This window comes from Ascaphus truei, chromosome 1, assembly GCF_040206685.1.
Source record: "Ascaphus truei isolate aAscTru1 chromosome 1, aAscTru1.hap1, whole genome shotgun sequence".
In the NCBI taxonomy this organism is placed as follows: Eukaryota; Metazoa; Chordata; class Amphibia; order Anura; family Ascaphidae; genus Ascaphus; species Ascaphus truei.
In genome coordinates, this window is record NC_134483.1 from 150055664 (window position 1) to 150080427 (window position 24764).

The following is a 24764-nucleotide window of genomic DNA, read 5'->3' on the forward strand; positions in this document are numbered from 1 at the left end:
AACCCTTTCAGCTCTGAAAGCACCACTATCTACTTCTATGCATTTCATTTGGGAATCCTCATGAACCTACAATCAAGGTTTTGCTCTGATATTTTATTTTTTATTTTTATAACAAATGTTTTACAAGGAAGTAATACATTGAGAGTTACCTCTAGTTTTCAAGTATGCCCTGGGCACCGTATTTATCTGTTTATAAGTTTGTGACAAGTTATGTTTGTAGATTTCCAGATCCTCCTACTTGAGAAGTGGGCTTTACCAGGTGACCTGCAGGCACCATCAGAATGAGCCATTGAATCTCACTCAATCTCTGGCTGAAGTCTGATAGTGCCACTGTGCATATCCCTAAGGGTGCTTAGCACATCATGTCCTGGCATTTTCCTTATAAGTAATGGATCAATAAGTTTGAACATACTTTAGGCTTTACTCATATGTAAATCATATGGCAATGAGCAGTTTACCTAACAAAGATCCTCAGGCCGATGTTACTGTTAGGACATGATAATAACGCTATGATATTTAGCACCTTCCAAATGCTGCCCTTACTCACATCCAGTCCCTGGTTATCATGGAGTTATTTCTGGGAATAGCCTAAAAGCAATGTAATGAGTATAAGACTTATCCCTCTCATTATAAAAAGTTACATGTGCCATACAAAGATATATAATTATGGATCATATAAATGTCTGAAACACATCATAAACTATGTTATGTTTGTTAGTGATTAAAGTGATATGCTTGCGTGAACTAATATGGTATATAATGTAATAATGATTGTATAAAGTATGGGTGTACAATAATGTATATTCACCTCAACAATAAAAATAAATATATAATTGTTATTAATGTACAATTAAAATAAATGAAGGATGTCCTTGGTTATATAATATGGTTATACATTACTATATACCCATACTTTATACATACATTATAATATTATTATTTAAAATACTATGTATTTTTAAATTCAAAGAATACATTTAAAAATCACAAATATAGCCAAATATCCACATTGGTTTCTTTTGTTTCTTAGTTCTTGTTAACATGTTAGCAGGAACATTCCGTTTCTATAATTGTTTAAAAGGTAACTTAACAAAAATATTTACTGGTACTTAACTATTATTTTTCTTGTTTCTAACATTAAAATAACTTTACAGTATTTATTATGATAGGAGACTTGTGGGAGTATGTTCCCCTAGCAAGTTCAAATACCCCTTTAAATCTTGTATTGCTGCAAGAGGACATTTACTGTCACTAGTATTTTTCAATTAGTTGCTTTAAATCAAACTATTGCTCTTACAAGCATACATTGAAAGGGTTTCTAGTGACAGTCACAGACACAAAAGGAAATTGTCACTGCTGAGTGGAATGTTGAATCCTCTTTGTAGAGACATTCAGGACAAACAAATACTATAGTAAGTATGGGAAACAGTTTATTACTGTACTTGCTATCATAAGCCCAAGTTTTTTCTATATCTTCCCTTATGGAGAATATTGAATTCGTTTATGAAACATGGAAGGGGAAAATATGGCATCAGAGCAGATTATCTGAAAACAAATACATTTCCTGTTATGATTTGAAGGTTTATTAGAGTGAAAAGGCACCTTCCCAGATATCCTGGTATCACAGAGTATAGGGTTATGTGTTTCCATTTCAGATGAATTGAGTGCACATGTTTTCCGATGACATTTCCTTCAGGCATAGATTGTAATAAAACGTTAAACAAAATAAAGCAAAGGGTCAGGTAATATAACGCGGCAGGTGACTCACACGAAGTTTAAAGTGCAAAGCAGCTTCAGGAGGCGACACTGTACACGGTGATGATCTGGTGGAGATTTGCACAATGTCAAAATGACTAGGTGCTTACAGTATGTTCTACTGTCCATTCGGTATACACTGCCCGGCCAGGCTCCAGAGATAGCACATTTCAGCACATTGTCACTTCGTTAGGAGAGGGTCAACAGTTATTGTTAATTAATTTGCATAAACTTGTGTTAAGACTTTTTTTTTCAATTAGACACCTGATCTACGTGGAGATTCCACGGTACACCACTATACAAGTGAGTTTATAGTCTGTAGTTTGTATCATAATAATTGTTGTTATTATTATTGTCATTATTATCAGTATCAGTAATATTGTTATCATTATCCATATATACTTGGTATATTTGTGCAAAGTATCACACTGTCATATATGTATATATATGTAAATATATAGGGAGAGAGAGTGAGTGTGAGAGAGTGTGAGAGAGTGTGAGAGAGTGAGAGAGAGCGTGTGAGAGAGTGTGTGTGTATATGTGCTTGTAGTGTCCTTTCAACACAGCTCACAATTCTGATAGCTGAATGAATAATTCTATATTGGGATTTGCCATGGTTTACTGTACAGTATGTGGCCTCACATCCTTTATGAAAGTCCATAAAATACTGTAGGACAAAACCATACATCAAATACCAAGACAATTCTAAAAGAAAGTAAGAAATAACACAGCCCTGGAAGAAATATTAAGAAGTTGCTGGACAGAATTCAGCACAGACCCAGGAGAATATATGAGGGAGGTTCAGTGCCGGCTGCTATTATACTGTATCCAGCTTGTGTTTGCCATCTGCACAACTTTGCTATGGCCCCAAAATATCATACAACTTCTGCAGGTCTTATTTTGAACGGTGCTCACATAAATAGTCATATTTACCAGCTTTCACGCTTTGACTAAACGTGTCTAAGGCAAATTTCTCCCAGAGCACCCTTTTTATCGTCCCACATTAATAATACAAATAGTAAATAATAATAGTTTCTTCTTGTATAGCGCTGCTATACATAGACATTTTGCAGGCACAGGTCCCTGCCCCGTGGAGCTTGCAATCTATGTTTTTGGGAGATAAAGTGACTTGCCCAAGGTCACAAGGAGCCGACACCAGGAATTGAATCAGGTTCCCCAGGTTTGTGCTGCTTCAAACTCAGTGCCAATCAGTGCCTTTACTCACTGAGCCGCTCCTTCTCCTAAATATTAAAGTTTCACATTTCTTCTCATCTGTAAATAAATATAATGTTTAAGCAACTGTGATAACATTGGAATAAAGTACAGTTACTTGAGAAACAAATGACATGAACTAACTGAAATGTATGTGGTCCCTTACAAACAGATACAATAAATGTATTTCATTTATAAAATACAATATATTATTTATTATAAGCAACATATGTTTAAAGCTGAATATAATTAATGAATCTTACAGCTTGGTTTAGAAAACTGATTGATATAGAAAAATCATTATTATTGATAAAAGTATTTTTTTTAAAAGGTGAGTTTATAAGTTTGTGAAACCATTGATATCATTATTATAATGTATTGCAGCATCTATCGCAACATGTATTGTGGTACCAAGAATTTCACCTAAAGCCATAAACCTTTCATGTACATAAATAGTATCCGCCTATTCTACTCTAACTTGAATAGTAGTATCAGATTCACTAACCTCGGATACATATGGGGAACTGTTTATCAAAGTCTCCCGGCTGCAAAACTGGAGCAAAAATGCTGCACCAATGTATCAGGGAAAACTATTCCTATTGAAACCAAAGTGAATATGGTGCAGTTTGTGCACCAATTGTGCGGCCAAATAACCTACATGAATAGAGACCATGGATTACATTGCCCTGGATTTAGTTTTTTCCTCCTGGATTGATGAAAGAGGAGGTATAATTTGGGGAAAATGTCCCTGTATCCTTACCCTAAGTAAAAAGCCCTGATTAACAACCCGACTAGCTCCCAATTGTCCTATTGTCACAGCATCTCTGCAGCTTGTCTGACTGTGTTTGTGAACCTGAAAAGTGCAAATGTACCTGAATTTTATGGCAGACTACAAGGGAACATCGTGTACAGTTTCTTCTTTTTCATTCCATTTTTTTCTTTAAAATCCAATAAAATACAAAAAATATGGGCTCCTGAAGATGTTCTCTTAAAGAACATGCTGCTATAATTTTAATCCATATAATTAATAACAGTACGACATAAAAAGTAATGCAAGGCATCATCCAACCTGTCTGCTTATTTGGCACAGCGCTACCCAATTCAAATTATTAGTTTGAGGAGCAATAAGAACGAGATCAATTCCTCCACATAATAGATGCTTGTATTTACTTTTTTTTTTTTAGAGAGATATGTATTTTATATTATGTTCCCAAATGTTGTAATTCACACATAAATATTGTTATAGCTGTATTATGTATTTGGGAGATAATTTGGGGATAATTAATCAAGGTCCCCAGTAGGAAATAAGAAATCTTTTTTTTTTAGTGGGATGAAGGAAACAAAACCATCTAAAGGGGATTTTTAAACCTCACAATTCACATTGCAAAATATGAAACAACTACCAGGCGACATCACAATTTTCCTTGTCATAAAAGTTCGTGTTTTTTTAAATAAGCTAAAATACTAAGAAATGTAAGGAAAGAGGTAATGATATATATATATACACATACATACATACATATACACATATATATATATATATATATATATATATATATATATATATATATATATATATATATATATATATATATATATATATATACACACACACACATTACATAGTGTGATTGATATTTACTTGTGTGAACGGATTAATGCAATAATACTACTACTGATTGTTATAAGGATCCAGCACAAAGCAATTTGAAACATACAGAGCTCCTTGGTAAATTATTAATTTGCATTTACACTGATCATTTTTAAAGGCTCTGTTTGATACATTACGTTTTCCAGTTCACAAAGAGTCTTTGTTACCAGTGTTTCATTTACAGGGTATATGCCTCTTTTGTTGTTGAAAATGTTGAGTATGTTATTGTTATTCATTTAAAAAAATACCATTTCAGCACATAGCATAATCCATTGAAACTGCTTTCGTAACCTCCCTAATAAAGTGTGTTTAAATCAATGTTTTACTGTTGTTTTCCTGCATCATGGTGACTATCGCATATAAAAAAAAAATACATTGTTAATCAAGGAATCTATATCCAATGTTTCTGTTATGTAAATAATCAATGAGAGTCATTTTGAAGATGTCTCTAAAAAGTCAATGCTTCTGAGTATTGCATTTTTAAACATACTTCCTCAATTGTGGTACTCGTTTCAAATTGCACTTGTGTGTGTGGCTATGCACTAAGATCACATTTCTCAATCTGCGCCTGCGGAGTGAAAAAAAAACAGTTTTTTTTTCATTTGTTTTGATGCACGGAAATGGGTTGCACTTCATTTACAGATGTAAATGATATGTACTAAAACAATAATATTTCTGTGCGTCACAAAACCAATTGAAAATTGCGTCACACTGGTCCATCAATTCAACCTGGCGCAATCCCTATTACAACGCTTAATAGAGTGCAGCATGAAGTTGCTATGTATCAACCCCAAAATCAATTAGACGCAGCAGGATGCTATATAGGTGAACAAAAAAAAACTATTATTTTCACAGTATGGTTATTAGAAATAATATTACTCTAATAGTTGATATTTACTCATCAATTTACCAGAATATGATGTTTGAATTTAAATCATATCAATCAAGCATTCAACATGAGGAATACCTCCCAGACAATGTCAAACAGCAACAATATGTATGACATCTTTATTCACATGAGCAAACATTTTTAAGGTTTGTCCTACTGTTAAAACTCACATTTTAATGCACACAAAAAAAGTTCAAAAACAATCTTGCTGGCAATTCTGGTTTTGCGGTTGATGCTAATAAAAAAGAGTAGCAAATTAAAGGTGCATGGCTAGGGTCAGTGTATTTTATGGTAATAAAAAGGGGATTGCTTTTCAAAAAGTGCAATATTTAACCAATGATAAAGGCCAATTTCAAAGTAATTGGCTTCCATCTTTGCTATCTGTGGTGCTGTATCTTGCACCGGTGTTGTAATAGTTTCTCAGCACACACAATGTTGAATTGCATCATTAAACTCCATGATCCCATGCATTGTCCCTCTAACTCGAACTGACTTCACAATTTCCCCCTTCCATGGTACAGTAGAGATACTGAAGCGAGAATAATTCTGAAAGTATAACTGTGTGTTTAAGCAATATCTTAATCACTATACATTACTAAGAGGCTTGGTTTGTTTTTGCTCAACTATGTACCCGTTGGTCCTATGATTTATTATTTGTATACATCAATAAATGCTGTTTCCACAACAAGGAGATCCGATGCACACAATGGAAGCACGTATGAAAGTCTCCTGGTTGCAAAATCAGGACAAACGTGCAGCACAAAATTGCTCCAGATTTGCCACCAAAAGGAATCTAGTTAAATCAATGAGATTTATTGCTTTGCTAAGTCTGGGGCAGTTATTTTGTTTCACGTCTTCTCTGATTTTATTATTTTACAGCCGGGAAGCTTTGCTATATATCCCCCAAAGGGTTATTTTAATGTAACTTGAGACTCACCTGTGTAGATACTGTAGATAATGTAAATTGTGAATACTTAATTTTGGGGGGACCAGTGTAGCATATTTCCCACACCTGCCATATGTTGCCTTGCAGAGGAAAAGACAGGGAGCAGGTGCTACTTGTTGCCATGAACTTATTTCAGGACCAAGCAGACTCAGAAGCCTGAGTATGGAAGGAGTTCAACCCTTCTTAGGATCATATATAATATAAGAGAAAGAGGAGCCACTGTAGGGATATCTTGCCATAGCACACAACATAAAGAAGAAACCTGGTCAGTCCCCTTGTAATGGGTACACTGTTACAGTACATTCATTGTTAACATAATACATCCTCACCCAACAAGCTTCAAATCTTTGTGCAGATGCCATCAGCCTAGCCCTATGTGAATGTCAATGTTGAGTATATTCTATCTTACCTTCTCTACTTCCCCTATATTTCTTACCCTTATGGAAGTCAATTGCCATAAGGAAAAACAGTTTATGGAATTAGCGTTTAAGAAACGTCCCCCCTTTTTCTGACATTCTCCCCACATCTTCCCTTCACTCTCCCTCCTGCCCCTACCCCCTCCTCTGTTTTATATAACACATAATGCCTTGCTATTTCCCCATAGTTTACAGAATAAATCTTGCCTGGAACTTTTCAGTCAACTTTTTGGGAAGTGGATATTAGAAATGAATTACATTACCCAGCCTCTTCTCCCCAGAAGTGCCCGCTCAGAGTCGGGGAGACGAACAAGTGGGTGTCCCTCCCCCTACACACTCTTCTTGTGCACAGAAACCCCCTCCACCCCCCCTAACCCTGCAGCTATGTCCCGTGTGCCAAGAGCTCAGGAGAACATTGCTGGCCAAAGACACAGTCTGCCTCCCCTGGCAGCAAAGGGTGGGCAGCGGGGAGGAGAACTTTCCTCTGCAGCTTTCACCCTCTGTGAAAAGAGCTGAACGTGCTGTCTAGGCGTCTAGTCTTCATGTAATTGTACTTTATTCCCAAACACTGGTTCCTTGGGCGTTCTCTCCTAAACCCGAAGGGGTCTGTGTGTATATTGCAAAGTCCTGTGTCTCAGACCTCAATAGTACTAAAGAGATCCTTATTTTATCCAGACGGTGCAGTTCCATCTTAATCTGTTTTTTTTATTGTGCCTAGTCCTGGGAGAAATACCATCAAGTGGGTTTATTTCCCAAAGCCTCTATAATGTGACCACCCATATCCAGCTTGCAATAGCTCATCTACAGTATATTGCACCTGGGGCTAGACTTTTATCTCTAATACATCAGTGGGGTATTTGCTAAAGTCTCCCGGCTGCAAAACCGCAGCACTAGAGATTATTGCACCAGATTTCTCCAAAGAAAGCCTCACGTTGATTTCAGTGGGATTCCTTTTCTTTGATAACTCTGGTGAGGTTTGTGTGACACTGGTTTTAGCCCCAACTTTACAGCCGGGGGACTTAACTACATACACCCCAGGACTATTACAGGGGAGTTGTGTGAACTGGACACATATCTCAGCCCCCAAATGATGATAGAGCCCTGCACTTCCTTGGTCCTATGCTGTAGTATTACAGTAAGTCACCAGGGGCTCGGTGTCTGTGGTCAGAAGTTAAAGAGAAAATAACCACAAGTGCTGAGTGCAAGTGTGGGAGAATTTCTCCTGTGTCTTTTGTTATTGTTCTTTGTTTGGGTACAACAAAATGCAACACAGCAACATAGTGTGCTAGTGTGACACTGATTTAGTTCCCTTTAACTCTACCTTTTATGGTATGTAGAATACCTGTATAGCTTCAAGGCAAGCTGGTATCTAAAAGACCACCATTTGTATATACTGTACGTATATTCATGAGGTTAAATAGAACAGAGATATGGTCTATGTTTCACTCACTGCGTCACACGAATATGGGCTAATACAAAACAAAACGTGAAGATTATCAGTGTGCTAAACTGTGATGTCACTCAGCTGCTGTCATCTATAACATAGAAAAGGCATCACAGCTAAGACATATTTGGGCTCAGTATGTATTATTCTTTGGGATACAAATGGCAAATCAGAATGTATAAATAATACAGGCATATACCCAGTAAAAGCTGGGCAAATGGGTCTGATAACTGTATATAGTGTGTACAAGAAGCATGTGAACTGATATATGGCAGAAGGCCTGAATAATTAGCTCAATTTCATGACTATCATTTTTATCACCCATCTCCATTTTCTTCAAATTAATCTTCAATACCTTCAGTTACGTAATAGAAATTCTAATCATTTGGACATTACCAATTGATATCATACGTTACCAAGTGAGTTCTATACCCACATATCATTAAACACAGGGGAAGGATTCGCCAGTCTTTCCTTTATTCACATAACTGTGTTACTTCTGTTGCTTATACATGTAGCAATGCAGAAGTATTAACCTATTTTGCATTCCCGAATTTGTACTTGTCCTAAATCCTTCCTCACATAAAACATCCAGTTTGTTTCTCTGCCTAATAAAGCATGGGTCTCTGAGCTCTGTAACCTGCGATCCCTTCCACATAACACAATGAACTATTGTACTCAATGGGAAAGCATGACTTCCTTTTTTAGGAAGACTCAGGTTACAGTAATAAAATCTACATTATTAGTTTCACTGGTGCCTCCCTGCAGCCCAACACACTGTAAACCTCTGAAAGAACCGTCCCAGCAAAAACAAGGCCAGATAAAGGACATAGGTCATCAGAAAACACCTTCATCATCATCATCATCATCATCATCATCATCATCATCATCATCATCATCAGCAGCAGCAGCAGCAGCAGCAGCAGCAGCATTATAATACATGCAGGGGAAAAGATGATTTTCCTTTGAATTAATTACCACCTTTTATTTTATTGTTTGACAATACTGTTTTGTTAATCCGCAGATTTTGCTTTTTTTTATCGTTTTGCTTGTACACATATCCACTATATCACAAATATTGTAATGAACTTGCGCGTTAACATTGCAGTCTGTTTCAAGCAGCTATAAGAGCATATCTGAACGCTTTCTTACGTGATGTAGTTTAACATCATTTTCATATCCACATATATTTTATATATTTCAAGTGACACACTGTGAGTGCTCATGTGAATGTTATTTCCCAGAACCCCTTGCTGCAGTGGAAGCGCTGTACGCTAGGATATAATGGCAAAACGCAGGGTTGCGGACCTGTCTGAGACATGTGAATGTGCTCACAAGTGATATTTTTATTTGCTATATTTTATTAGTATTCGTGGTTCAGACCGATTCCTTACACAGAGAGTTAGCAGTGCTCTTTACACAGGGTATAAAGATGTCATGTTAGTACAGTGTCTGTGAGTGTTACAGGGACAGATGGAATATACATGGAAGTGGAGGTCCAGTTGTTGATCTGTCTCTGATACACAGCTTGACAGGGTCATCCAGAAAGTACAGCAGCTTGGAAACATTGCTGTTTTCATGTCTCAGATAAACACTATGTTCTATTTAAAGAAGCAAGCAGCAGACTTAAAACACGTTTGCCAATACTTTCTTGGCAAAGATTTTTTTTTCTGGCTGCTGCTTTGGGGGTTGTGTTATCATATTATTATTATCATTGTTATTGCAATTATTATTACACTTGAATAGTATTGTGTTTTTTCACACACACACACACACACACACACACACACACACACACACACACACATATATATATATATATATATATATATATATATATATATAAAATAAAAAAATGAATAGACAATACCGTTCTGTGGCTAACGAAATGCTTTTATTTGTGCGAGCTTTCCAGATACACTGATCTCTTCTTCAGGCGATGTTACAATCGACAAAGCAAGCAAGGTTTAACTTAAAAACAGTGTCTCTTGGAATCTGTGTTTATCCCTCCCCCGTATGTAGATGCGATTTATGACTAGGTATATATATATATATATATATACTCAAAGCTGTGACCATGCAGCAAGCTTAAGCCTATAGGGAACCATGTTAAAAATGGTTATTGAGGCAAAAAGTGACACTGTGTGCTCATTTGCATGTCATTTCCCAGAATCCCTTGCTGCAGTGGAAGTGCTGTATGCTGGGTGATAATGGGGAAAGGTGGGGTTGCAGACCTGCCTAAGACATGCAGATGAGCATACAGCTATATTTGCATATTTGCTTTCCTGTGGAGGGTTTTTGTCACTTTTTTTACTCACCATAACTTAACTCAGTATTATGGTTTGGCCTATCCCATAAGCCTCTCTTGCATCCCAGTAAAATCAACCCCACACTGATGAGACCCATCAAGGTTGAAACAGCTGTCTGTGGGTGGTTTTCTGGGTATGCACCTTAACCCTGGCTGTGCTCAAAGCTGTGACCATGCAGCAAGCTTAAGCCTATAGGGAACCATGTTAAAAATGGTTATTGAGGCAAAAAGTGACACTGTGTGCTCATTTGCATGTCATTTCCCAGAATCCCTTGCTGCAGTGGAAGTGCTGTATGCTGGGTGATAATGGGGAAAGGTGGGGTTGCAGACCTGCCTAAGACATGCAGATGAGCATACAGCTATATTTGCATATATATATATATATATATATATGTATATATATATATATATATATATATATATATAATCCAACACAACTATTCCTGTCTAAATAATTTTACGATAGAATATCAGGCAGTACTCCTCTGGTCTTATATCAAAAATACTAAAAATGTATTAACCCAGAAACGATCAGTGTTTCGGTCCCACTGTGGACATTTTTCAAGATGTGGAACCGAAGTCTTGATCGTTTATGAATTAATACATGTTTCACATTTTTTTTATACATAAGACCAGAAGAGTGCTGTCTGATTTTCTATCGTTCATGTGCGTTCCTTAACTATGGAGTGACATGCACCCGTGGCAAGCCAAGTACCCGTTTTGTGAGTACTTATTTCCACCCTTTTCTTGCTTTGCTAAATTATTTAACAAACACACATTTAGAGACAAACTCAAGATGAGCAGACTTTATGCAAAGAGTAAATGTTCGTAGCACTTTTTTTTATAAGCAAGGTCTCAAAACAGTTCAATAGTACAGAGAACATTTTGTTTTGTATATATATAAAAACAGTTTTTCACAGTTTCCTGGACATTCACATGCAAATGAGTGTGTCTGAGATTCTCTTTCTTCGTGCTCTGTGTAGTGATAAAGAATTCCAATCACACTTACTGTAAATATCCTTTCATGCTCTTTCTAAGGCCTCTTTGTTGTAAGCGCCCAACCTTATAACTTTTACATTCTTGTCCCTTATCAACACGTTACTCTTGGAATAAAATGGCAAATAAACAATATTTTTTTTTTCCTATTTCAAAGTTATTTTGAAATGTACAGACTTGTTTGTATATTTAATCTTAATCACTTGAGAAATACAGATAACCAATGTATTTTCGATACCTCTGCCACTAAAGGGATTAAGATGTGTTATACATTTGCATTAAGGACACAAATAATGGGATGGACCAAGAAACTATCAGTAAAATCTGAAAAGAGCCGACATTGGAGGTTAGACTAAATATGAACAAGTATATTCATGACCCTATTTTTCATTATTTAATTATTTATTATAACAGATCACATATGTGCACTTGTCACACAATTTACACATACACCCCTCAAATCAGCGTTTATTACAAAACACAGATATATTACTAAATGTAAAATCTCATAAACTATCACTAAATATAGAAGGGATCTATGGATTGTTCTTCATCAATTGCTGAAATCATGGCCTTAGGATAACATTTTATACCTCAGAATCTTCCACTCGTGAGTATCTTTCCCCAAACCATACAAGGCATGAGTGTGAGTTTCACATTTGTACGGACCAGAAGAAAACGGTAACATAGTAAAGAGAGGTATATTTGCCTTATTCATAGAAGCACTTCTTAGATTGTATTCATTTATTTCTAAAATAACATCATGAAGCCCAGAAAAGCATTGGCCTTAAATCGCTATGCATTATTATTTGGAAGAAATATTACTGTTAATGCAGGAATAAGACAAGGCCGTTCTTTTCAAATAAACAAAAACCTTATATAAAATATGTGGGCTGCATTAAGTTGACTACACAACCCCATTTTTGAGCCAAACGTATAAACTAACATGCATGAATATTTTCCCTTTCTATGTCTCCTAAAATACCTCCTCGATTGTAAATGCTTTGCAAATTCATCCTTCCTGCATTTGATTTGATATTAAATGCTGTTTTCTCCTTACCATGTTATGTTTCCCTGTAATGTATCATGCATAACATCTATGTACAGCACTGTGCATATGGTTGTCTCAGTATAAATAAAAAAAAATACGCATAGCTTTCTTTATTAATCACTCGATCTATTTACCTGTCTAGATTATTTTATACAAAATTGTATATCTGCATTTTTACTATTGTAACATCAGAACAACGTCTTGGGGTAGATGGAGTAACACAGTGATTATTACTTAGAGACCAGTATGATCCTGTCAGTGATTGAATATTGTGCATTTTCAACCCAATTACCCTGTTCAGTGAGGGAGAAGGCCAGCAATGCATTTCTTCACTTATCACATACTCCAGCATGCAAATGAGTAATATGGAATCCATCTGAATAATGCACATGGCATCAGGTGGATCACATCTCCACTAATCCGTTGCTTGAGGGGACATTGAACCACTATGCCACATGGCTGGTTTGTACAATCTCCCCCCTCCCAGGATCTCCTCCTCCTGTTCGGTATCTCATGTCACAATGGAGTATTAGCATTTCAAGCCTCTTTATCCTTCTGTTACAACCTTGAGATGACCGCCATAATCCTACTTCTACACCTGTGCAGCCTGCACCTGAAACCACCCCACCAGAATGATATACTCAACTACCCGACCACAACATTGTATTACATGTCAAACATTCAAAGGACTTGACAATTTAGACACCACAGAGCTCAAACCAGGCAAATGGTCACATCATAAGAGCTGGCACCTGGCTGTGGCAAAGCCCAGCCCAGACCTCAGACACGATCATGTTCTCTGGGTTGAAACAAACACCACCACCACATGCGCTAAAGCAGTGTTTCACAACTTTATTTTAACCCATGCCCCCTTTTGATAAACAGAAGAAATCTTACGCCCCCCTTCAAACCTGCCTCCCCCAATAATTGTATTTTAAATATCGCGACAGAAAACAAATCAAAGCAGAATTTAAAAAATATATATATTTATTTCGATCTTCAAATTTTTTGACATTACAATTTATTTATTTTTACCCACTTTGCGGTATTGAATTATGAGCATATTCATAATCTGTGATAACAAACGAGTCGGAAGAAAAAACCACTTCAATGTGTAGAAAAATCTTCCCACATTCACATTTCGTCCCAGATTTCATTTTGTGCGCATTTGCAAATACTACTATTTTATGATGTATTTTAGTACGAAAAAACAACTGTTTATTTTGAAATAAAACGAACTCACCTTAAAACAGAAATAATGCAATAGACGTATACCACGTGGCTGTTTTGTGGCACGGCGGCACCATCCACACACGGCAAACTCTACAGCGTAACTCGGAGATAAAGAAAGATAAAAGAAAGATAATAGGAGCACCACTGCACGCCATATGATGCAATAAGCTGCGTACTTTCTATAGTAAGAAAGCAATATATATATATTGTTTTTTTTTTTTCATTTTCCAAATAAAAAATGATATCATAATATTGAATATGTTTTTTCCACATACACGCGCCGCCCCTGAAATCCTGATACTCTGCCCTAGGGGGAGGTGCACCCAACGGTTGTGAATCACTGCGCTAAAGGATAATGGTAATGTTCGAGCAGATTAGGTGGGATTTGGGCCTTATTTTGAAGCCCTATGAAACATTGTAAAGAAAAATAATGCAACATACTAACAATTTGCATAAGAATGTAGTTTTTGCAATTCAATGATTTACTTCAGTAGTTTTCAACCTTTTTTTGGTTAGGGAACGCCAGAATTCAATTTTGAAATTCTGGGGAACCTCAACTCTCACCCCCGTCTCTTGCCCCCACCCCGTCTCTCCCTTCCCCCTCCCCTGTAGCTCCCGTCTCTCCGCTCCCCTCCCCCCTGTCTCTCTCTCCCCCTCCCGTCACCCCCATCTCTCCCCCCCTCCTGCTCCCTCTCCCCTCACACACTCCCCTTGCGTGCGTGCACACACTCTCCCACTTACACACACACGGTCTCCCACTTACACAAACACACACATACACACTCTCCCACATACACACTCTCCCACTTATATACACACACACACACACACACACACACACACACACACACACACACACACACACACACACACACACACACACACTCTCCCACATATATACTCTCCCACTTACACAAACACACACATTCTCCCACATACACACACACACTCCCACTTACACACTCCCACACTCCCACACACACACACACACACACACACACACACACACACACACACACACACACACACACACACACACACACACACACACACACACACACACACACACCGACTCTCTCTCCCACTTACACACACACTCCCACTTACACAGACACAGCACTCTCCCACTTACACACACATGCTCTCCCACTTACATAAACACACACATACACACTCTCCCACATACACACTCTCCCACTTATACACACACTCTCCCACACACACACACACACACACACACACACACACACACACACACACACACACACACACACACACACACACACACACACACACACACACACTCTCCCACATATACACTCTCCCACTTACACAAACACACACATTCTCCCACATACACACACACACTCCCACTTACACACGCACACACACACACACACACACACACACACACACACACACACACACACACACACACACACACACACACACACTCTCCCACTTACACACACACGCTCTTCCACTTACACAAACACACACATACACACTCTCCCACTTATACACACACTCTCCCACATACACACTCTCACACACACACACACACACACACACACACACACACACACACACACACACACACACACACACACACACACACACACACACACACACACACTTACAAACACTCCCACTTATATACACACACTCCCACTTACACACACTCCCCCACTTACACACATACACACTCCCACTCCCACTTACACACAATCCCCCACATACACACACACACTCACACACACTTCCACTCTCTCCACTTACACACCCTCTCCTACTTACACACACTCCCGCACTTACACAAACACACACACACAAACACTCCCACTTATACACACACACACACACACACACACAAACACTCCCACCTATACACACAAACACTCACACACACACACACTCCCACTTACACACACATACACACACCACCCTGCCCTGTCGCCCCGTCTCTCTCCCACTCCTGTTGCTCCCGTTTCTCTCCCCCTCACTCTCCCCCTTATGCTCCCTCTACCCTCCCACTCTCCCTCTTGCACGCACTCACACTCCCACACACACACACACACACACTCTCCCACTTATACACACACTCCCACTTACACAAACACACACACACTCCCACTTACACACATACACACACTCCCCACTTACACGCACACACACACACATTCCCACTTACACACACTCACACACTCCCAGTTTCTCCAATGTATACACACCGACTCCTACTTACACACACTCCCTCACTTACACACACACACAAACACTCCCACTTATGCACACACACACAAACACTCCCACTTATACACACACACACACACACACACAAACACTCCCACTTATACACACACACACTCCCACACACTCCCCCACTTACACTCACACACACACTCCCACTTACACACTCCCTCACTTACACACACTCACACACTCCCACTTTCTCCCACTTACACACACCCACTCCTACTTACACACACTCCCCCACTTACACACACATACAAACACTCCCACTTATATACGCACACTCCCACTTACACACACTCCCCCACTTACACACATACACACTCACAATCCCACTTACACACACACACACACTCACTTACACACACTCCTACACACACACACACACACACACACACACACACACACACACACACACACACACACACACACACACACACTCTCCCACACACCACCCTGCCCTGTCGCCCCGTCTCTCTCCCCGTCTCTATCCTCCCTCCCGTTGCTCCAGTTTCTCTCCCCATCACTCTCCCCCTTATGCTCCCTCTACCCTCACATGCTCCCTCTTGCACACACACACACACACACACACACACACACACACACACACACACACACACACACACACACACACACACACACACACACACACACACACACACACACTCCCACTTACACACTCCCCCACTTTCTCCCACTTACACACACCACTCCTACTTACACACACATACAAACACTCCCACTTATGTACACACAATCCCACTTACGCACACGCACACACGCATACACACACTCACTTACACACACTCCCACTCTCTCCCACTTACATACCCACTCCTACTTACACACACTCCCGCACTTACACACACTCCCGCACTTACACACACCCGCACTTACACACACACACAAAACACTCCCACTTATTCGCACACACTCCCACTTACACACACACACACACCACCCTGCCCTGTCGTCCCGTATCTCTCCCGTTGCTCCCATTTCTCTCCCCCTCACTCTCCCCTTATGCTCCCTCTACCCTCACATTCTCCCTCTTGCACGCACACACACACACACACACACACTCTCCCACTTACACACACACTCTCCCACTTACACACACACATACTCCCCCACTTACACCCCCCCTGTGAGATCACGCGCCCACCCTCCCAAAATCCTCTCTCTCCCTCTTGTCAGCGGCACACACACACACACACACACACACACACACACACACACACACACACACACACACACACACACACACACACACACACACACACACACACACACACACACACACACATACACACACACACACACACACACACACACACTCCCCCACTTACACACACACACACACTCCCATTTACACACACACACACACACACACACACACACACACACACACACACACACACACACACACACACACACACACACACACACACACACACACACACTCCCACTTACACACACCCACTCCTACTTACACACACATACAAACACTCCCACTTATGTACACACAATCCCACTTACGCACATGCACACACGCATACACACGCATACACACACTCACTTACACACACTCCCACTCTCTCCCACTTACATACCCACTCCTACTTACACACACTCCCGCACTTACACACACTCCCGCACTTACACACACACACAAAACACTCCCACTTATTCGCACACACTCCCACACACTCCCACTTACACACACACACACCACCCTGCCCTGTCGTCCCGTATCTCTCCCGTTGCTCCCATTTCTCTCCCCCTCACTCTTCCCTTATGCTCCCTCTACCCTCACACTCTCCCTCTTCCACGCACACACACACACACACACACACACACACACACTCTCCCACTTACACACACACTCTCCCACTTACACACACACATACTCCCCCACTTACACCCCCCCTGTGAGATCACGCGCCCACCCTCCCAAAATCCTCTCTCTCCCTCTTGTCAGCGGCACACACACACACACACACACACACACACACACACACACACACACACACACACACACACACACACACACACACACACACACACACACACACACACACACACACACACTCCCCCACTTACACACACACATAAACACTCCCCAACTCTAAGCAATAATTTTACAGCAAAGTGTTAAATTGAGTTATTTTATACTGTACACATCACATTCTAAAATGTGTATTCTGGCATTGAAAAGGGAAGTGGGGCGGCTATGCATTTAGCAATTGGGAATTCTGACGCGGTACACATTAAACTCCTTCCTAAGTGCAAGTAGGCATAATGAGAGGGACACGTGCTGATTAAAATGCACCAGCAACAATTTAAGGCCAAATTAGACTTGAAACCCAGCCCCAAGGACTTTATATTAATCATCTGGAATTGTTGTATACAAAGCTGTTGAAATTCAATTCAAATGTAATACAAGGAATAGCATCACAGTAAGTTTGCTGCATGCCTTCGCCATTGTGAAATGACCCAAATTTGTACACATGCTGACGGTAAATTAGGTTTCTCCAAACACTGCAATTACTGGCAAGAGGAATAAGGGCATATATAGACAAAATCACTTATAGTAAAGAAAGAATGTAATAAATCTATAAAATGTTGAGAGCAGGATTTGTTCACCCCGAAATCCAGAGTCCTTAGTGGAATGGGACTTTTAGCCGCAGTCACTCTGCCACCATTGAGACGCCACCGTCTGAGTGATTAGCGTTAGCATTAGGTGTTAACTTTAGGGTTTTTTAGGGTAAGGGGGTTAAGATTTTTAGGGTAAGATTAGGGAGGTTAGGGGAATGGGTTAAGGTTAGACTTGTTAGGCTAAAGGGTATGATTAGGGGGTTAGGTTAAGGTTAGGGGTTTTAAGGTAAGGGGTTAAGGTTTTTAGGGTAATGGGTACGGTTAGGGAGGTTAGGTTAAGGTATGGGGTTTTAGGGTAAGTGGTTAAGGTTTTTAAGGTATTAGCATTAGGGTTTTATTTTAAGGAGTTAAGGTATGGGTTTTTAGGGTAAGGTTAGGGGGTTAAAACACATTGTACTCACTTAAAACAGTTTTTGTAAATTAAGGCCAAATTGCCAAACTATGCATAGCACAAAAAAAATAAGTATTGCAAATACAATATATGAATATTCGGTCAGCGGGTAGAGAGAATCCTATACATAGGTGATGAAAGAATGTTGCAGCAATTCAAAGAATTGATATTTATCCAGTAAGTTATTTGAGGATTTCACAGTCAACTTGTGATCAAGAATAAATCAGTAAAGCACTACGTCCATTTACTGTATATACTGATAGGAATAAGTAAGAATTGGCTAGAAAACAGAAATCTCAGCTGATTGGACTGTTTGGTTGTGCTTAACAGAGGCAGAAATCAGATTTTCGAACAACATGTCAACGCAGCAACGCTATCACTCTGCACTATACATGTGTTGATTTTTATCAGCTACAGCGTGCACTGTATATGTGTGTGTGTGTGTGTACATACAGTACCTTTGCTACCTTTGGAGCCTGTTTGTTTCATTATTACATATTATGAAAAAAGAGGGTATTGATGGGCACGCTACTACTGAAAGAAAATCTGCATCATATAAATATTTAATGGTGAGCATTAACGTTTTTTGTACAGGTTATTGTTGTTTGTCAGGGTTACAGATTGTCTAGAGGATCCTGAAATGTTATCAGATGTACTTGTTGATTTTCAGCCTTCTAACACTGATTAGAGTGTAAAAAATGAATATGAAGACTAAAGATCTAAAAAAAAGAAAGTATCGATCTGAAGCTCTCTTAGGGTCTTATTAAAAAAGCCCCAACATAGGCTGATCGCACTGTGATCAACCAAAAACTAGCATTACATAGGTACTTGTCCAGTACTACCTAGAAATCCTCATGTTACTGCTTCCATGGTCCACATTAAAAAAACTTAATTGACACCACTGGTGGCTTAACAATTGGCCACAGCTGTGATGAGTACTTGTATGTTCTAATTATTAACATTATATTATGACCTTGCCCAGATGACCTCACCAATATCATTAACATGCGTTACTGCACCAACAGATTTTATAACTTGCTATAGGGATGGATAAAACACACCATCTGGCGCGGTCTGCGTGTATCTGGAGGATTAAGTCTATAGACCTGGTGGACACCATATCGTTCCCGCCCAGGTGGATAATTATCACGTGGGGCTTTCTTCCATAGACTGCCAGCGCATTTGTGGTAGTCGGCACCAAATCTCTCCCGCACATTCCTCTCTTACCCAGCCATCGTATTTTCATGCTCTCTTGTCGGATTCCAAGCTGCAAACCCAGCGTGCTCGCTGCCCGCTCCCGGGCCCAGTACATGAAAGAATGACCTATCAGCCAGACTTCCCGCGCTGCTCCTGCTTTTCCCACTGTGAAGACAGAAAGCATGTTAGATTTGCACGATTATTTAATTACTCGCCTGATGGGACCTAATGTACCCCTTGTAAGCATTTGATTTCCACCTCCCCAGTTCCTTAATCTGCGCGATAGGCAGCACCCGCTCAGAGGCTACCGTTGCCCCCCAATCCGAAACAAGTGGGTCCCAAAATTGGTGGCATCTATGCCTCCTGTTTCAAGGCAACATTTAAAAATCCTGCTGAATTTAAATTTGGTTAGAGGAGTTGAATCTTTTTGCGTCAGGAAAACCTCGCCCCCTTGCGATCGCAGCCGGGCATACGACTTTGCCGCCCTCACAGGTCACACATACCTTCTCTCCTGCTGTCTCAGATGTACCCAGACCCTGCTTGGTCAGTTTTTGACCTGTGTAGCGGCATGCTACACTATTCCCCCCCTACCTATAATCACATTTCCGAATAACAAGCCAGTGTCCCTGCTAGTTCCCCTACTCTAACGGCTCCAAAGAAGGCAAAAGTGAAAGCACATACTGACTCTGCCGCCTTGTTCAAGCTCTGCAACCTCTCCCCCATTACTGGCTCCCTCTTATCCCCCTGCTTGATCTCCCCTCTGCCCCAACCAATCAGTATTCGTCTGAGAAGAAAGTCCTTGGTGATATCTACATGCCCCCGCAACTTCAGAAAAAATGCAATGCCTACTAGCGTACACCTCGCCTTTGCCCGTGACATGCCTGCCCGCTTCTGGGTAAGTAAAAAATTGATTAGCTGATAGGTTCTGGTAACCTTACCACTCGCCTTGGAGGCCTTCCTGAAACTGCGCCACTGCCGCCATACGTTGTTATATGTTTTCCACGTGTGGGGGGCTAGCGATTGCTGCACCAAATCCATCAATCCCTCTGCCCTAACTGATAGATAATTTGGGCAGGTCAAACCTCTTTCCTACGCGTCTGGGGCTGTCCGCCTAAAGGCAGGCCAGTTGAAGCGAGATAATGCGTCTGCGATTATATTAAGCTTCCCTGGGACATGCTTTGCTTTAAAGTTTATATTTCCTGCATGCACTGCAGGACCAGCCTGCGCAATAACCTTATCACTGGTGGTGACGATGGCGATAAGCTGTTCACTGCCTCTAGCACCCCCAAATTGTCTGACCAGATTATTATATGCTTGTTTTCCAATTCTTTGGCCCATAACTCCACTGCTCCTATAATGGGGAACAACTCCAGGAAAGCCATGTTTTTAGTTAGCCCCGTCTCCGCTCAGTCAGTTGGTCACTCCCCTCTAAAGTATGCCCCAAACCTGTGCCCCTCTGACGCGTCAGTGAATAACTGCAGGGCATCGCTGGTTTCGCTATTCTTGACCAACAGCCTTCTCCCGTTAAATTGCCAGAGAAAAATCTACTATACCTCCAGGTCTGCCTTAGCTCCCTAGTGATTCGAATACGGTGTTGGGGCTTCCTTGCAACCGCAATGGCCCTTTCTAACCTGCGGTTAAATATCCTGCCCATGGAGATTACTCGGAAGGTGAAGGTTAGGAGACCCAGCAGTGACTGCATGTGTTCCAGGGTCACCTTCTTGGTCTCCCTGACCTGATCTAGGCTAGTTCTAAGCTTCCTGACTTTGTCTACGGGTAAGCGTGATTCCCTTGCCAACGTGTCAATCTCTATACCGAGGAATGACAGTATTTCTTTTGGGCCCTCTGTTTTCTCCTCTGCTATGGGAACCCCCAATCCCTTCATAATCCCTTTAGTAATATCAAGCAGCCTGTCGCACAGCAGGGAACTCGGGGGATCCACCAGCACAAAGTCATCCACATAGTGCTCAACTGTGCCTGTCTTACTGACTATGCACCAGTGTAGGAAAGAACTAAATGCCTCAAAGTAGGCGCATGAAATAGCGCAACCTATGGGGAGACATCTAGCAATGTAATACGCACATCTAGCAATCCAATCTCCTGAGCTCCCTCCATTACCCTGTTACATTGCTGTCCTCCCAGCCCACAGCCCAATCTCCTGAGCTTCCTTTCAAGTCAATGGCAGTATTTGCGATAGTACCCTTAGGAACATCTTAAATAGGGGGGCACATAGTGCTTCACAGGGCTGCCATAAATTCCAATGCACAGTAGGCCTAATCAGCACCAATATTGACATATTAGTGATTTGCACATTTATATATCTTTTGAAATTTCATATTTACAAAGATTTAGTAATGAAATGAAGGAATGATTATTTATTTTTTTCACAGACTTTGCTAAGTACTAGCACTGTATAAGAGTGAGTGTGGTCCCGTGGGGTCCGGTGGCGGAGCACAGTGGTGCAAACAGTGGGGGCTGCAGACCACTGTTTGCACCGCTGTGCTCCGCCACCGGACCCCACGGGACCCCACTCACTCTTCACATGCATCTGGCGTGACGCACGCACTAATCAGTGACCGAGCAGCTATTCCATTGAGTTTCTCACACAGACTACGCATTATGGTATGTACTTTTGGTTTACTGGGGGCTCCTACAGCACCTTTATGGTATATATGGAGATCTGTGTTATCCCTCCAGCATTACTAGTACACTCCCATGCTTATACTATTACAGTGAGTCTCATATAGCATTTATTTATGCTTGTGTGTCTGGATTATCCACTGCTGTGATTTGGCATATATCTATACATATGTTCCAAGGAGAGCTGAGCCCTGATTACTGGGATCACATCCCACACACAAACAGCATAGCACTGTATAATATCATGCCACTCACAAAGTTCACTATGTAATGGAGTGAAGTTCACTCAGAGAGCAAAAGCACCAATAGGTGATGCTAAAATAAAATGAGGCATCGGAGAGGTGTGGGCTCGCTCCTTGTCTGAGTGCTTCGTAGACTGCGTCCATGGGCAGCAACAGCACTCAGACCACAGGCAATGCTTTGCCTGATTTTCTTTTACTAGTTTATCATTGCCTTTGCAAATAAGTGCCACAACAGTACATACAGTATGGAGCTGCCCTATTGTTGCTTTCACAGGGCAGCACACTGAGTACTTAGCCAAACCAAACAGCTAGCACCAATAGCAGTTTGGTGGTAAGGGGTCCCTCCATAGGGCTCCTGCTTACACTAAGGGCTACACTTATTAATATTGGTAAGGAGCATCTCTACTAGCTATCAGGCATCTTATCCATAACCTGTTTGCATACCTGATTAGTCTAGCTGTTTATGTCATCTGACCCATCTGGTCTAATCAGCAACTTTGTGTCTGCCATGGTACAATTTCCTGTGGCAGCGCTCTGTGTGCAGATCCTAACCAAACAGCTACAATTATTAGTAGTTTGGTGGTAAGGTGTCCGTCCCTTCACAGGGTTTCTCCTTACATTGTGGATTAACAAGCTTGACTCAATTACCGGATATCAGGTATTATATCCTGTCATCTCAGGACACTTGATGGTTACACTGTTTACAACGGTCTACACCATTTAAGTGTACACAACATCTAGTTATCAGATATATTATAAGCCACTGTATTACTAGTATAATTAGCTACACTTACCCACACCTCTTCGGCTCTTTTAATTGTTTTTATTTGTTTTGTGTCTATTAGTTGTGGTGTCCAAACAGTTATATTTTAAGTGATTTCAATAAAGATTATATTTTATTTAGGTTATTTCTTTAGTGCCACACAAAAGGGATTCTTTTCTGTCCTAGTTTATAAAATATTATAGGTCTACACTTGCTTGTAATTGTCATTTAAGTGTGTATTTATAAAATAAACAATAAAATACAGGAAATGAACCTTGTCCTTGTGTGAATTTGAAGAATTGTCCAATGCACATACTCAATAGTATGTTATCCTTATGCACTGTAAAAAAAGTTTCTGCATTATTCTGGCAGGTAAGGTCCAAGAGATCTGTGGTGGCTATCTATATATAAAAGCCACGAGTAGCATGACGCAGCTCTAACATCGCTGCATAATATTAATGTTGATCTAATGAGAATCCACAGACACTTGCCATGTAGATGTATGCAGTCAATAGATCTAGTATAGTAAACCAATATAATATATACAATGATTGTAGCTAGACACAATTAATATATAATCCTCGTGTGCTATGATAGGATGTCTGCCCTATTGTCACATGTACTGCTGGCAAAACAAATCCACAGATACTAACAAGTGTTGCACTCTTTGCTTTTTATGCTTTTTCAATAAAGTAGCTTATTTTGCTAGACCTGTCTCT

General features: G+C 40.4%; 1 protein-coding gene and 1 long non-coding RNA gene across 7 annotated transcripts in view; one reads left to right on the forward strand and one right to left on the reverse strand.

Annotated features, from left to right (window-relative positions):
- The window catches only part of LOC142492819 (uncharacterized), a 33998-nt gene extending 26799 nt beyond the window's left edge, over positions 1-7199 (reverse strand). For both annotated transcript variants that reach the window (XR_012800912.1, XR_012800913.1), the window contains exon 1: positions 7133-7199. This is a non-coding gene — a long non-coding RNA (uncharacterized LOC142492819). The remainder of the gene's footprint in view (positions 1-7132) is intronic.
- The window catches only part of NFIB (nuclear factor I B), a 455016-nt gene that overhangs the window by 142362 nt on the left and 287890 nt on the right, over positions 1-24764 (forward strand). The window lies entirely within an intron of this gene.